Here is a 16,750-nt window from a genome sequence, read left to right as displayed (position 1 = left end):
ATTGCCCTTTATAGTCAATTTTTAACAATTTTCATAAATGTTTGTAAATTTTTAGAAAATATTTTCCACTGTTATTATTGGGCCAAGTTCATTATAGATAGAGATAATTGAAGTAACAAGAATGTTCAGTAACGTAAGATCTACAAACACATCACAATCACCAAAACACAATTTTGTCATGAATTTATCTGTGTCCATTGTTTAATATGGACATAGACCAAGGTGAGCGACACAGGCTCTTCAGAGCCTCTAGTTTATATTTTGGCAGATCATTGACAATTTCTATTGTCTATTGTTGAAGACTCTGCAAGTCAGACCTCTATTTCTCCTTTGGTTATTTATGTCCTTGGGTTGCTGTCTCCTTGACATTATATACACCCACATCTTAAACTACAAGTACTCTTAATTCAGTAATATTATTATTAATGGGAAAATTGTAAATAGGATGATCATAGCACTGATTTATAGACATTGACATTTAACTATATCATATGAATACAAATTACACTAATTAATCTTTCATTTATCATACTGTTGTTTGTTAAAAGATTGGCAATACTGAATGAATGCGGTCATTGGATTCTAAATTAACAGTATGTCTTTGATTTTTGTGATGCTTTGCTTACGTGTAGAACTTTTTGTGCTAACTTGCAATACCATAATTCAATACAATAGTACATTAACAATACAATACAACTAGAATACAATATGAATACAGTAATACAATACAAAATAAAATAAAATGATACACATACAATACAATACAATTACAATTACAATTACAATTACAATTACAATTACAATACAACACAATACAATACAATACAATGATACATTACTTACATTACAATTACATTACATTACATTACATTACATTACATATTACATTACATTACATTACATTACATATTACATTACATTACATTACATTACATTACATTACATTACATTACATTACATTACATAAGTACCTTTACTGTCATTTTAAACAGCCTTAATTGCAATAATTTTTTTCTCCAGATTTCATTTTAAACTTGGGCTGTAGTATATGTAAACAAAAATTCTTCTTACTTGAATTCATTAAGTGGCTACATGCATGCTACTCACTGAATTTTTTCACTTGCAAAATTTCCTCTGCAGGATTTTAACATAAGTTGAATAATTAGCAACATTATAGAGGCAACAAAATTAATGACCTGAGCACAAGTTAGACCACTCTGCCAACTAGGAAATAATGCTTTTAACATACATATTGTTTTTTTAAGTTCTTTAATTATCTTTTAATACCCAGTGTAATTTCTTGAAATATGACTGCATTTGTATATACTCGATTTCAATCCAAAATTTCATAATGTTTTGGAAAATCAGATGCTTTTTACTAGTAACTGAAGCTAGTTTATGAACTTGATTATAAAAAAAACAACAGCTCATGGTTAGAAAGATAACACTTGAGAACGTGACTTCAAGCTTGTTTTTGAACTTTTTGCAAAAAAAAAATTGTATGTAATGTTTAGAAAAGGGGTGGAGAACTGAAGCTTGTATTTGAACTTGTTTAGTACTTTTAGAACTGTGTTATAAATATAAGAAGAAACCAAAGATAATTTTTTTTGTCTGCCAAATTTTTTCAATATGACCCTAAGGACAGAAAAAGTAAATAAATTAATGCTTCTAAAATTCAAGTTCCTTTGCAGAATAGTTAACTAAAGATTTGTGATGAAGGCCATTTATCAAAAATACCATAAATCATATTCATTTGATATAAAGAACAATAATGTAAAAAACCCAAACTGAATAAATGAGGATATTTAATTTGCAAAGGTGAGTTATAAATACCCCTGCAATCCCTGTGTCTGAGTACGGAACACCAGCAAATCTATTTGTAAACTATTTTTGCACTTCTCACCGAATTACTGTAAAAAAAACACTTTTATTTGAAGGCCTTGTTTTCTTTTTCTTTTAAAAATAAACTTATAATTTTCAGGTTGAGTAACTGTGTATATTACAGAATGTACGATTAAATATTGCTGTTAAGATGAAAAGAAAGATTTTAGAATAAAGGTATTGTGGTTTTTCTTTTTTTACCTTGAGTGCTGAGATGAAATTTGAGAAAATGTCAAAATTTAACTTGTACAAAAGTGGATGTCAAATAATGGCTTATACAATAGTAAACATATCTTCCTTTTCTTTCTAAATCTGGCAGACAGGCAGAATGGTGTTATTTTTTATTGTCATGAAAGGGTCAATAACAAGGTCATCTTACTTAACTATACTTATGTGACGAGATCTTTTATTTTCTTACACAAAGATTTTTTTTCTTTAGAATAGGAAAATTATTTCTTGTCTGTCATGAAAGGTCCTATAACAAGTAAATCTTACTTAATTAACTATACTTGTGACAAAATTTTTCTTTTCTTATGTAAAGTGAAACTTTTGGTAAAAGGGAAAATTATTTCTTGCCATGATCAAAGGTCCAGTAGCAATTAGTTCATCTTACTTTCATCTGGGACTCTTATACTAACAATATTTTATGTTCCTGGCCAGTGATTCATGTATAATATATACTTGAAATCTTTTCTTTTCTATTAGAAATCTTACACAATTTATTTCTTTTGGTAGAATATGGCAAAGTTATTGGTCCAATAAAAAGTAGATGTTACTAAACTATACTTGTGAGGAGATTTTTTTCTTTTTTTACACAATGCATTACTTTTCAGTAGAATAGAAAAAAAATATTATTGTCATGAGTTGTCCAATAAGAAGTTCGTGTTAATAAACTATACTTGTGATGAAAGCTTTTTTTTTATCAGAAATCTAACACAATTTATTTCATTTGGTCCAATGCAAAAATTATTTGCCGTCATGAGAGGACCAATAACAAGTCCATGTCACTAAACTATACTTGTGACAAAATATTTTTTTTTTCATTCGAAATCTAACACAATGTATTTCTTTTCGTCAAATGTGAAAATAATTTGCCGTCATGAGAGGTCCTAAAACAAGTTCATCTTATTGAATATTTGTGACGAAATCTTTACCTGTCTAGCACAATGCGTGTATTTTTGGTAGTATGAAAAAACGTTATTGTTATGAATGCTCCAATAACAAGTTCATGTTACTGCAAACTATTCTTGTGATGAAATTTATTAGAAATCTAACACAAAGTATTTCTTTTCGTCAAATGTGAAAATCATTTGCTGTCATGCGAGGTCCAATAACAAGTTCAACTATACTTGTGACGAAATCTTTTCTTTTCTAACACAATGCATGTCTTTTCAGTAGAATGAGAAAGTTATTTATAGTCGGGAGAGGTTCATTAACCAGTCATATATTTCTTGATTGAGCTAGAATTACGTATATTTTCGCTCCTGACGTAAAAGAAAATATCCTATCATACCCTTCATTACACTTGTAATAACATTCAGAAATTTGATCTCCGTTAACACGAATAGGACACAAAAAGCCTTTTATTTGAATACAAAATAAACTAGTATTGAATTTAATAGATGAAATGTCAAAGGTCATGTTTTTTTTTAAACAGCCTTGAGTTAAGGTAAGATATAGTGGGTGGTCACGCTTGAATGAATGTCACAGGGTGATCTATAAAAAATTTATGTCGCAGTCATAATGAATTGTAATGTTGCCAGCTCGCTTTGGGGACAATTTGGAAAAGTGTCATTAAAGCCATAACATATTTACTTTCCTTCTAAATGGAAAATTAAAATCAAATGAGTTAAAATAGTTTGTGTGAATATAAAGTTTGGGTTTTTAAATCAAAATTCAAAAGTACAAATGTGAACAAAACAGTTAAATTGGGTCATTGTAAAATTAAAAAATTTTTTTTTGAAAAAGTGCTACATGAATTTGTTCTGTTAAACCTAGATATAATCTATGATATTTGTTAAAAAGCTTTTGCTATATGTGATTTGAAAGCACTGCTTTCACAAACTTATGTTGAAATTATATTTGTTGCATTCAAACTTCAGTTTTGGAATTTTTAATTGTTGATTATAGTTTTGCTTTAGACCAGTTTCCATTACCAAATTTCTGATTATAAGTTGATGAAATTGGTTTCAGTTTAAATAAAAAGATGTGAAAACAGTTTCCATTTATGGCTGTTTTGATCACCAGTTTGAGAAAAATATAGAGGATTATCAAACCAACTATTAACAAAAAATGTTAAAAGCATTATACAATTCAATTCAATTCAATTCAAAGTTTTATTGCCATATAAACTATACAGTTTGTGACATATAACAACAACAAAAACAAATAAAGACAATAACTAAGTAACTCAATATATACAAATTCTGGTAAATATTAAAGGGGCCCCTGTCCTCAGTTCCATTGACTTTTTTATAAAGGATCCTAGTTTATTCACTTGTGTTGGTGTTGATGGGTTAAGTATGTATATAACTTTGTCATTGTCAGTGAGATTAGCAAATGAATTACTTTCTCTGTTAATGCAATTAAAATATGTTAATCTAATATTTGAATTATGAGAACAATTTATTAAGAAATTAATGTTTCTCGTCATCTAGTATACAACTGACAGTTATATAATGGACAATTATGTCATAAAACAAAACTGAATAAATGACAACAATTGCAAATGTATGGAACTAATACCACCACAATCCCCAAGTCTCGGAGTTGGGGAGACCGCATGATCTTTTTAAATTTTTTTGTTTCTTTGGGTTGTTATACTTTCTTATTGCACATAAACCAAAGATCTTCTTTTATTTCCAGGGTTTTGGTAAATAAATTTCTGCTACAAAATCAAGAGATATATGTCAAATTTGCAAAGTAAATTAGTTCAGTGGCCAATTATTAGCTTTGCTAATATTGTGTACATTCATAGCAAGGTTAAATGTATATATATACACTCAGATAATGTAATTCATTGCTTATAAGTGGATTAAATTGTAAAAATAAACTATTCTAATTTCTATAATCTGATGATTTTAAAGGTTTCTCATGTTTCAATGCCTAATTGACTAATTTAGTTTAATAATATTTTCATTTTGTCTAACGGTAGTTGTAAATGAATTTGTGATTTGACGTCACTGTAACATATTTTTCATACATAATTGAATAAGGTAATTGTTTTGTTCAAGGTTGTTATTTCCCCTAGGAGCAAAAGTTGAATGGATCGTGTAAATACTTAAATTTTAAATTATAGTCATGTCTGGCTCTTTTAGAAATATACATTGTATTTGTACGCTTTTGGCAATTTTTACAGTAGTTTTGCGAGAGGATGAAAGAGTTATTGTTCCCCCCTTTTTATGTTTTATTAATTTTTTGGTTTTTTTTGTTGTATTGGGGACGTACATTTTGAATTATTGAATTTCAGTTTTACTTAAAGTCCTTCAGTAGATTAAAGTCCTTCAGTAGATTAATGATTCCTATAAGAAAATAATTCTGTATATAGAACTTTGGGATGAAGAACCACAATGATAGTTTGTAAAAATTTTGTTTCGTGAATTATGATATCCCTTCTATATAAAAATGAGGAGATAATTTATAATTGCCAATGAGACAACTATCCACCAGGGACCAAATGTAGTGCTAACTGTAGGCCTTCAACAAAACCTGTACCTATACCTTAGAAAGATATAAAAGGCCATGACATGACAATGTCATTCAAGTTTGCAGGAAGTGCAGGGTTAAGCTATAGGCATGTTTGAACTATAGATATTGAATGTGTATTGCATTTATATAGATTCCAAATTTTATTTGACAGACATAAATAGCTAATAAATGTGAAAAAAATGTGCATGTTGTGCAGATATAGTAATTTTGATGTATTGTGAATCACTGAATGTTTTGTGCACTCAAAAATAGTAACACAATGATTTCTTGTTAAACTGACATCAATAATCAGGATTTTATAAAGGACATAACATTTGAACATTTATACTTGGGCAGATTTAGAGGGTGGATAGGGGGCAGTCCCTACCCCCTTATCTGAGATTTGTTTAGCTTCAGGGTCAGGCCCCCATTCATCAAACTGCTAAAAAACAAAAAAATATAGTGGCATCCCACTTTTTATAAAATGATGGGTCAGCCACTGACATATAATATTCAAATGAAAGTTAAAGAATTTGTAACTGATAATTTAAGGGACAAACAAGTCTTTCAGAGAACGACTGCTATCACATACATTTTTATTATTAACTATGGATTCATTATTATTGTAATTTATTTGTGGGATACAACTTTTTTATGGAATTTGAGGGTATAGGTTAACCACAAATTTGAATGATCAAGGAAGTACAAGTTTTCAATATGCTTGTTTATATCATATCTATCTATAAAATTCTATATATGTCGACTTTGAAAACCACAAAATCACAATTTTTTCCTCAAGCCTGGAAAAATTTATAAAATTCACAAAAGATAAATGAATTCACAATACAGCTCTCAATTGGACAACAGGGCTCTCTGTCATAAAACTTTTTTCAGTACTCCCGAGTACAAAATTAGTGCTCGAAACACAAAATCCTGTATTTTGATTGGTTGATTCTCGAGTCTGAGTACAACAATCACGCTCGAAATGTTTATGACCACAAGGCCTGGAGACCTAAGTTGTACCATGTACCGAGAGAATCAAATTGAAAATACTTTTTTTTTTATAATATATTTCTTTTGATGTTTGTTGTTACCAAGTATAATTGATCTAAAAAGAAACACTGAAAGTTCAGCAAAATGTTTGCTCATAAATCACAATCAAAATTGTTCCTTAGCTGCATGGTGTCAAACTTAAATATATAAAGTTTAAAATAGCAGTCTTCTGTGTATGAATGATCGCAGGCAGTAGACATTCTGTCAATAGTTATTATTAGATTTTTGCAATGGGAAGAAGTTAAGAAAGAGTTCTTTTTATATATATGGACACTGTTTTTCCCAATTGCCCATATTTTATTACTATTGACAGAACGTCTAGTGTTTGTGGAACTATTGTCAGGAATTTCAATACCAATTAGTATATAACAACTATACTATGTACATGTAGGTCAATTGATGGCAAAACAATTTGTGACTTTAAAAAAAAGTTTTGTAGATCAATTATGAGATTCATTTTTTGTATGTTTTCCACTTATTTTTCTTTGACCTACAGGTACCTCAAGATTGAAAAAGAGCCATTAACTGATAATTGAATGAAAGAAGTACATGTATCTTTGTCATTTCGATTTGATTGTCTGATAGATTGATCCTTATCCCATATAAAAAGAAGGTGATGGAGTATGATTGTCAACAATGAGACAGACAACTATACACTTAACTTTCTAAAGTTCAAATAACAAATTTTGGGAAAGATATATATATATATATATATATATATATATATATATATATATATATATATATATATATATATATATATATATATATATATATATATATATATATATAAGCAATTGTAGGTCACTGAAACACTGCCTTCAACAATGAGAATTACCCATACTGTATATACCCATTGTCAGAAGAAACCAATATTATTTGAACTGAGAAGGACCAGTTTCTAGGTGGAGCACAGTGTTTCTCATTGGGAACTCCAGCCTCCTCCACCAGAGACCAAATGGTGTAGAAGTTGACTACTATATGTTACTGTTCAGCCTTCAACAATGAGAAATACCTATACTGTATATATAGTGAACTCTTAAGCATTTTAAGGAGAAACCAATCTTAATTAACCTGGATGACCAGTTTTCCTGCTGATGGTCAATGGTCCTCTCTGGGTTTTCTAGCTTCATTGACCAAAAAAACTGGCTACAATGATATAGCTAATATATAGATAGAAGATGTGGTATACTGGATGAAGTAACAACTTTCCTTCAGAGACCAAATATCATATAAGTTAACAAATATGGATCACTCTAGTGTACAGCCTTCAACAATAAGCACATAAGGCAGTCCACACAGCAAGTATGCTGAAAGTGGCATTGAACACGAGCAATCAATCTATTTGGACAGATAAGGACCAGTATATATGTTAGGACTTACAGTGATTGTTGTTTGCTGTTGCATATCAAATTTGTTTTTCGTTCTTTATTTTGTACACAAATGATGACATTAGGCAAGTATGCTGAAAGTGGCATTGGACACGAGCAATCAATCTATTTGGATAGATAAGGACCAGTATATATGTTAGGACTTACAGTGGTTGTTGTTTGCTGCTGCATATCATATTTGTTTTTAGTTCTTTATTTTGTACACAAATGATGACATTAATTCTCTTGTTTAAATTGTTTTACAGTTGTCATTTCAGGCCCTTTTATAGATTTTTTAGCTTACTATGAGGTATGGGCTTTGCTCGTTATTGAAGGTGTACTACAGTGACCTATAGTTTCAAACTTCTATATCATTTTGGTATCTGAGGTGGTCTCTGGTTGAGAGTTGTCTCATTGGCATACCAAATCCTCTTGTTTTTAAATTTACAACTAAAGGCAACGGTAGTAGAAAAAGTAGTACATTAGTTCCTTGTTAACACAAGTGACCCAATTTATATACATGCAATTCTTCAATCTTGTCATAATTATGTTAATTCTAGTGATAAATAAATAAGATGATATAATTTTTGTGATTTTTTGGTGACAGTTTTTCATATTAGAAAAACAGCTTTTATGAAAGTATCACATTTTAAACTTAGATTACATCTGAGCTAGGGTTGTTAAGTTTGAAAATAAATACCTTAGTGTAGGTAGAAAGCTGTAAAATAGATGATTTTCACTAGGTATTGTGTGGATTCATTATTATTCGTTGTTTGTTTACCAATTTTCGTAGATTTTTTTGGGGTACAGGTGAAACAAGAATTTAAATGTTCAACAAATTGCAAAGTTTCTATAAGGTATAATGTATGCAGACTATTGCAAAACTATGAGCCGTTGTGTAGTACATTGGACTACTACCCCAAAGGTTCCTGGTTTGATTCCCGTTCCGGGATGAAAATTTCAGGGACTGAATTTTCGGCTCTCCCTTGACACTATTTGTGAGTATGGTCTTGAGGAAACGATGATAGTCCATCAGGAAGGACGATAAATGGCTGACCTGAGTTAAGAGAGAGCCATATCTCTTGCACGTAAAAGACACCCTTGTAGATTTCTAAAAAAAGTAGGCTTATGTCTCTACAAGGCAGCACTCGCACCCGCAAGGTGGAAAAGGATTAATATAAGTTGCAAACTTGTTTCCCAATCCACTATAAATAAATATGTTGAAACTAAGGATGAAATCAAATATCCACAAAAACGCAAGAAACTCCCTCTTGTGAGCCGGATAATTTTTCTCAGCTTTGGTAAGTCCTCTACAAGCATAGCAGTTGACTGTCATTGAGATTTGATTCATATTTAGACATCTACTTTGTACTTTGTACTTTGTTTGGTCAGTAAAAAGAGAATTAAGTCAATTAGAACTATTATAATTATTAGATATTAAAATATTAATTAAGAGAGGGTCTGGAAGATGGTTACCCATTTGTAAAATTAATAATTTTTAGTCCAATTTTTATTTTTTTATTTTACATGTAATTATTATTTTAAATTTTTATTTATTAATTTTTTTTTTTTTGGAGGGGGGGGGGGGGCTTTTTTTTTATTTCTTTTATGAAATACTCATCTTTCTCTATTCTTTATTTTCTAATTTTTCTATTACAATAATCCCCCTGTCATGATAGTGGAAATAGAAATAATTTTTCAAATTATGAAAAAAATGACAGTAGAAATAGATTATTATATGCTGCTAGGGATTTTATAAATCAGTTTGAAATAATTGTATATGTTGCAACACATATAACAAACGAGTGGGTTATGATTGTAAAAATGCTGGAAGGAAATTTTACTCCGTAATTGCTTCAGACAATCTTTGACTGATTATCTGACAAATTAGGAAGGATTGTGGAATCTAAAATTATTGGAAAATTCAATGTCAGTTCAAAAATTTCTAGGAAAGTTGATGTTATCAATATTTTGTTCAAGGTCTTGCTTTTTCTTTTAACAGAAGAAAATCATAACCAGTTTCCTGATTAATTGAGGGAAGAGTTCGGTGAAATATAGGGGCAAGAATTCTGACACTAGTTAACAGGAGAAAGAACACGAATGACAGCTAGTATCATGGTAATTTTTAAACACGTGCGATTATATATAATGCTCTTCATAAACAAAATAAGACCAATATTCAAGTGTTTTTTTATTTAATGCTTTGTGAAAAAATTGGAGCATAAATTTATCACCTTGTCCTTGTCTGCTTTAGGTCTTAGATAAATGCTCTCTGGATGAAATCTTGAGTCCCCTGGTTTAATTATAATGCAACTTAAATCAATGAAAGATACAGGGGCTCAGCAAGGGAGAAGTCTCTGGATTTTGGTGTAAATATGTCAGTTTCCAGATTGCTGAAAATGGAGGATCACTATTTAGACTGCAAAAATAGATATATTTGTAGAGAGCAATTAAGGAAGGAATAACTGTTTAGATTGCAAAAGAATAAGGATTAATAATTAAGTCAAAGTGATATGGTTATTTTTTAAACATAATGAACACAATGGTACTAAACTTGAAAAGATTTACTGTAAATTATGGATTCATATGCGGATCCTGGGGGCCTTGCCCCCCTTTTGTGACAACAAATCGATTTTTTTAATGACCTTGACTGGCTATACACCCCTTGCACGGTAGTCAAATTTTGTGGGAAACATTTAGTTGATTATATAGGGCATCACTGAAGCAGCCCACTCCCCCCCCCCCCCCTCTATGAAAAGTTCTGGATTTGCAACTGGGATTCATATTTTTAACATGTGATGATGATGTCGATTGACTGTCATTACAGCCTCTTTTTCACAGTTTTTTCAGCAATCTATACAGAACATTAAATATTAACTTGTCACAATTGATTTTATCTACCTATCCTCAGGAAAGTGGGATAATTTTTATCTTATTTACTAACATGTTTTAACCTACAGCAAAAGTTTTTTTTCCTCAAAATGATTTTACGTGTGGCTGAACATTTTAATTTTGTAAATATTTACTTTTCCCACCAGTTAAAGGTCAGAATCGTGATCGATGTGGGTGACGCTTTTTCATCATTTTGTTTACTGTTCAAATGAAATTATACATTATTATTTTCATTAAAAAGACTACCCCTTTAAAAAGTTCATATAAACCCGCCAGTGATTTAAAGTTGATGTTAGCCTTGGATTATTAATTATCTATTTTAAATGTCAAAGTTAAACTAACGGTCATATTTAAAAATCATACACGTTCTTGGTTTCTGACTCTAGGCAAGCTGCCTTTAACATTTGTATCAAATTTAAAGTTATTGCTTTTTATCAAATTTTAATGCCTACAAACTCATTAATTGTTTAGTTGAAAAAGTAATAATAGTCTTAAATTGATGACCGATATAAAAACGTTCCTGATCCTATGCTAATCACAAAGTTATACTGTAAACCAATTAAAAGGAGTAGGTTCAATAAGACCCCTTTTTGGCCCCAAAATATAGCAGTTTTACAAAAGTATGAAAATGTAATCTTTTAGCTATTTAATGGAAAGTAAGATGCTTCTGTTACTTAAATATGGGCTGTTTTTGACAATACAATGCATATATATTCGGTACTAGCATCATTAAGTCATGCAAAATTACTGAAATGTTCACAATTTGAGCATTTTAGTTAAATTTTAGACGGTTTCTGTCTAAAATGAAAGTGGCCGCATTCGTGTTCATTCATAATATTGAAATGTAAGTTGTATTTGATGATAATATATAACATATATAAAGGTTGAGGATGAACACGGATGCAGCCTCTTTCATTTTAGATAAAAACCATCTGAAAAGTGACTATTTTTGGCATATTTGATAAATTTTTCATATTCAAGCTTGAATCGGAGCATTTTTAATGACTAAATTAGTTAAAATCTTTTACATAAACTAATTGAATCAATTTAAATAGACACTTTGTGTTTAAAAAGTGTCCAAAATCTTTCGTTTGATGAACCTGAAATTTGAGGCCAAAATTGGCCCTTATCGGACCTACTCCTTTAATAGGAATCAGCTTGCATATGATAATTGAATAATCTAAAAAAGTCAGGCAGCATCCTGCTCTTTATTAAGCACCATAGCAATTTATCAAGAATTTAGCAGTACACTTTTCCTTATGTATAACTTGTGGATATCTATTCATATATAGTATTGCAGTTTAGAGAAAAGCACAAATAGTTTCAGAAAAGCACAAAAAGTATTAAGAGAAAGGCACAAAAAAGCTCAGAAAAAATCACAAAAAGCTTAGAGAAAAGCAAACAAAGAGCATAGACAATAAACAAAGATAAGTGAATATATTTTAAGTGAATATATTTATTATTAAGATTGAGCTGCAGGCTTTGGATTCAAAAGTTTATCCTGAGGACTGCAACAATGTAGGTTCTTTTTGTTCATATTATAAGCTCCTTATTAGACATGACTTTCATATCCATATATTTTTCATTTGGGCTTTAAGTGTTCCTGATGAAGGTTAATCCAGAAAAGCACTTCACATTTTCGTTTCGTGTAATGTCCTGTAAATAGATTATTTTCATTAAAAAATCAAATCAACAAGTCGGTTTATAAACGTTGGCCTAAAGTGTTATTTTATCAGATGAATGATATTACGCTAAAAGTTTAAAGAAAAAACAAATTATATTTTGATGTTACATATGGGTAGACAAATTATTTTTAAATGTCAGAACTACCTGGAAAACGTCACTACCCGCCATAAAAAAAGATTTAATCTATTGTGAAGTAATCACGATACTGAAATTTCTACGTCACGTCATTTTGTGTCTTCTTTAATTGTACGTCAGTCAGGTATATCTAGTGCTTATTTATTCACCTAGACATATAATACAATCATTTACAATACTATTTGTCGAAATTTGAAAAGAACACTGCACGTCAATTCATAATTAAGTATAGAAATAGTCCTGGGAAATGATTTTTTCACAGATTCATTCTATAATTAGAATAATTAGGTTGGCTTATAGTATGGAAAGCTTGCCAAACCAAGATTAATTTCTTTTCTTAAAAAAAGTTGATTTGATTGAGTTTCTTTCTTGTAATAGAAAATTAAATGCTAAATTTGGAACTTGTGAACAATTATCCTAAGGTTTATTTATTGTTAAATCATTGCAATTAATTGGCCACCTTAAGGAATCCAGAGTTATCAAATGAAGTAACTGTACTAATTATTTTCTGAGCCTTCCTACCGAGAAGATAAATAGGTGTCAGTAATGAACATACACATTAAGTTTAAACCTGCCGATTTATTAAAAGACGACCTATATATACATACTGCAATATTATAAAAAGAAAATTTTTCACATGTAAATTTGTACATGAAGTATTTGAACAACAATCTGAACAAAAACTGATAATCTTTGCTTTTATTTAAACCTGCTGCATTTTTATGCTCCTGTCCTAGGTCAGGAGCCTGCTGTTCAGTAATGTCATTTATTGGTGTGGTTCATAGGTGTTTCTTGTTTCTGTTTTTTTTTTGTATATATTTGACTGTTGGTTTTCCTGTTTGAATTTTTTTATCCTAGTCATTTATTTTCGGGCGCAGACTGTTCTCCCCAGATATTTCATATAGCATCCTGGTAAAAAGGAAATTTGAAATACCATCGTGTTTCTAAAAATTATAGCATCGCATCCATAACATAACCTATGAGAAATCCAATGCATATAGCATCACATTACCATGATGCTAAATGGCTTTTGGGAGAACACTGACTGTGCTTTATAGATTGCTGTTGGCTGTGAACCAAGATCCTGTGTTGAAGGTCATTGTTTGACCTATGATTGTTAACTTTTTATATATTGTGACTTGGATGGAGAATTGTCTCTGATTGGCACTTATACAACATCTTCTAATTTATATTGAATAAAAAAAGGATAAAAGATGATACTAAATTTTTATACCCCTGCATACTATGAAACAAAATTTTGTATGGGTATAAATTGTTGCATATTTTCAAAAACTGAGAAAAACTAAAAATATTTTGTTCCAGCTTATCTCTCTGAATAAACTATTCTTGTTTTCAAATGATATGATTTAACTAAGTTCTTGTCCCCCTGATGACACAATGTGGGGGACATAGAAAACCTATCTGTAAGTCTGTCTGGTCAATTAAGCTCTCGCTCATTTTCAATTCTTGTTAAATTTGTTTTTCTCAAAGGAATGATTTATGTGGAGAGTTATTGCCCTTAATTTTGCCTTAATAACAGTTGGTTGGTTTTGTTTTTTTTTTTATCTCAGAAGTTATAATTAATATGTATATATGTTGTAACTCACTCAGTGAGCTGCAAAAATAAATAGAATTACAAAATCTACAAAAATACCAAAACTGTAGAAACCATCAGATGCCGTGGCGTTATAGGAGTTTTTGTCTGTAAAATTTTTTTTCTCACTAATTTTTAAGTTTTTGAAATAGAAAAAAAAAATCATCAGCAAACCTATATTTTTTTTTTCATTTTTTTTCTGATAGAGTAATTGCCCTTAACCGAAGTTTTTAGACTGATTTTAATAAGTTTTTGCCTATGTAAGCTTGAAAACTGTAATAAATGAGTAGACACTATGAACAGCAAAATGATCAGTTATACATGTACAAGACCTACAAAAATGCCAATAAGATGGAACTATTGATGGACCCCTTATTGCCCTTATAAGCTTGTTTTTATTTTCAAGTATTTGCCTCTATTAAATCTTGGAAATTATAAAAAGATAAACAAAAACTGTTTTAGTGTCAACAATAATAATTTTTTGGTATACAAGATCCATAATTATCCAGAAACCATTGGCTGACTATAAAACATAAAGGATATGTGTGCTAACTTTTGAGTTCTTACCTACATGTATGATATCAAATTCATCAGGTGAGTGATTCAGGCTCTTAGGAGCCTCTTGTTTGATAAAGCACTGTTAAAAATTAAAATAATTTTGGTTAAGCATGCTTCAGTCCTTAATCTTTCCCTATATATAGTCTATGCAAGATATTTGCAAAAATCCTTCCTTCCCTGTTTTTTTACTGTCCGAAGTCATTCCCTGCATTCCCCATTTCCATTTTCAATTTTATGAAACAATATTGATTTTTTTTTAGCCTTAGGACAGTCTAGAATTTAGTTTAATATAGATATATATGTACATTGTCAGATGAGAGCATTAAGTTGCTGTGTAGGATGTTAAACACACCCAATCGACCGATATTTTACAATTCTGTGGTAGAAGTTTTAAGAAATCTTGTTTGCCTTCAGATAATATCAAATTCTGACAAAATATAAAATAACATTTTGAATAATATCGTATTAAAGGGTTATATATATTCATGTAAGATAAGAATTGAAAAAGCAAGTTTTAAATCTTACTTTACATTTTTAATGAAACTCAAAATTGAGGGTTGCATGATATCACAAGATTTTGACTTAGAGTTGCCATATTCTCTAGTTTATAAGTTTCCATGCCACTGGAGGTCCATAGGACTAAGTTCTTAAACTGGATATGAGGGCATTGTTTAAGGTCATCAAAAAGTCACTTGAGGTCTAAAGTGTTATTAAACTGGGCATGAGTTCATTCTTCTGGAGTCATGTAAGACTTATAAACTGTACTAAAACTGGACATGAGTTCATTCTTCTGGAGTCATGGAATAAAAAGTCCCAGGAGCCATGTATAAGACTTATAAACTGTACTAAAACTGGACATGAGTTCATTCTAAATCTCTAGTCTGATAAAATCCCATGAGGCATGTATTAGACTAAAGTGTCCCAAAATTGGACCAGAGGGCATTGTTCTCCGGTCATCAAAAAGTCACTTGATATATGAAAGACTTAAGTGTCCCAAAACTGGACCATAGGGCATTGTCCTCTAGTCCACAAGAACTTTCCTATGTCTGTCAATGATGCAGACTCGGTATATATAATTGATCAAGAGACTGTAAACATTGCATGTTCTACAAGTAAACAAGCTGTTTCGTAATTTGTTCAAGTTTCCAGTCCTTTGATGTTTAATGTAACATCGCATGTTTCAGTATATTTGGTATTACTTGTGTAGGTGTGGGTCATGGGTCATGGTCTTAATCTTTTATTATTATTAATAAAGGAACGATTTCTGATCCCAATATTTTCCTGATGAGACGATAATTTTGAAAAAATATCCAGTTTATTTTTTTATTTAAATGTTTTAGATATATTGTTTGATTTCATATAACCTACATTTGATTGAACCTAGTAGTTTACTTTATGGACAAAATTTCAATTCTAAATAAATATTTATAATTATGGCAGCAAGAATTGAAAGTAACAATTTTGTAAAACACAACGAAATTAAAGATTTCTATGTGGTTGAATTCAAAGAGATGTTGGGTAGACATATTTAATTTTTTTCTTTATTTTTAATTTTGATAATTTTGAATTGTTAATGCATATAGAAGGCTATTACAAATTAGATAATGCTAGTAAATATATTTATATTCAAAGATGAGATTAAATAAAACATTAAAATATTGATAAATATATAAGAGGGAAAATTATTGAAGTACAAAAGTAAAATTTTAATAAACTTTCATTGTAGGATCTACTTTCCTAAACCCCAGTTGTCACTATCAAAGCAAGTCATCAGTACTTTTCATCAAAAACTTGGTCAAAGAAAAAGCTTGACTTTGATTGGTTAATATCCATCAAGTATATCCAAGGCTTAAAACATTTAGATGAAATTCTTTTCAATTCAAGTCTGTCATAG

General features: G+C 30.1%; 1 long non-coding RNA gene across 2 annotated transcripts in view; it reads left to right on the top strand.

Annotated features, from left to right (window-relative positions):
• The first annotated feature begins 1,974 nt into the window (after nucleotides 1–1,974).
• LOC143049839 (uncharacterized) overlaps nucleotides 1,975–16,750 on the top strand; it is a 33,699-nt gene continuing 18,923 nt past the window's right edge. Inside the window, exons 1-2 of one of the 2 annotated variants that reach the window (XR_012970332.1) lie at nucleotides 1,975–2,058; nucleotides 9,994–10,109. This is a non-coding gene — a long non-coding RNA (uncharacterized LOC143049839). The remainder of the gene's footprint in view (nucleotides 2,059–9,993; nucleotides 10,110–16,750) is intronic. The other variant, XR_012970333.1, reaches the window with a different exon arrangement.

Source organism: Mytilus galloprovincialis, chromosome 10 (genome assembly GCF_965363235.1).
Source record: "Mytilus galloprovincialis chromosome 10, xbMytGall1.hap1.1, whole genome shotgun sequence".
Taxonomy (NCBI): Eukaryota; Metazoa; Mollusca; class Bivalvia; order Mytilida; family Mytilidae; genus Mytilus; species Mytilus galloprovincialis.
The sequence above is the reverse complement of the archived record's forward strand: the minus strand, read 5'-3'. Positions and strand labels throughout refer to the sequence as shown.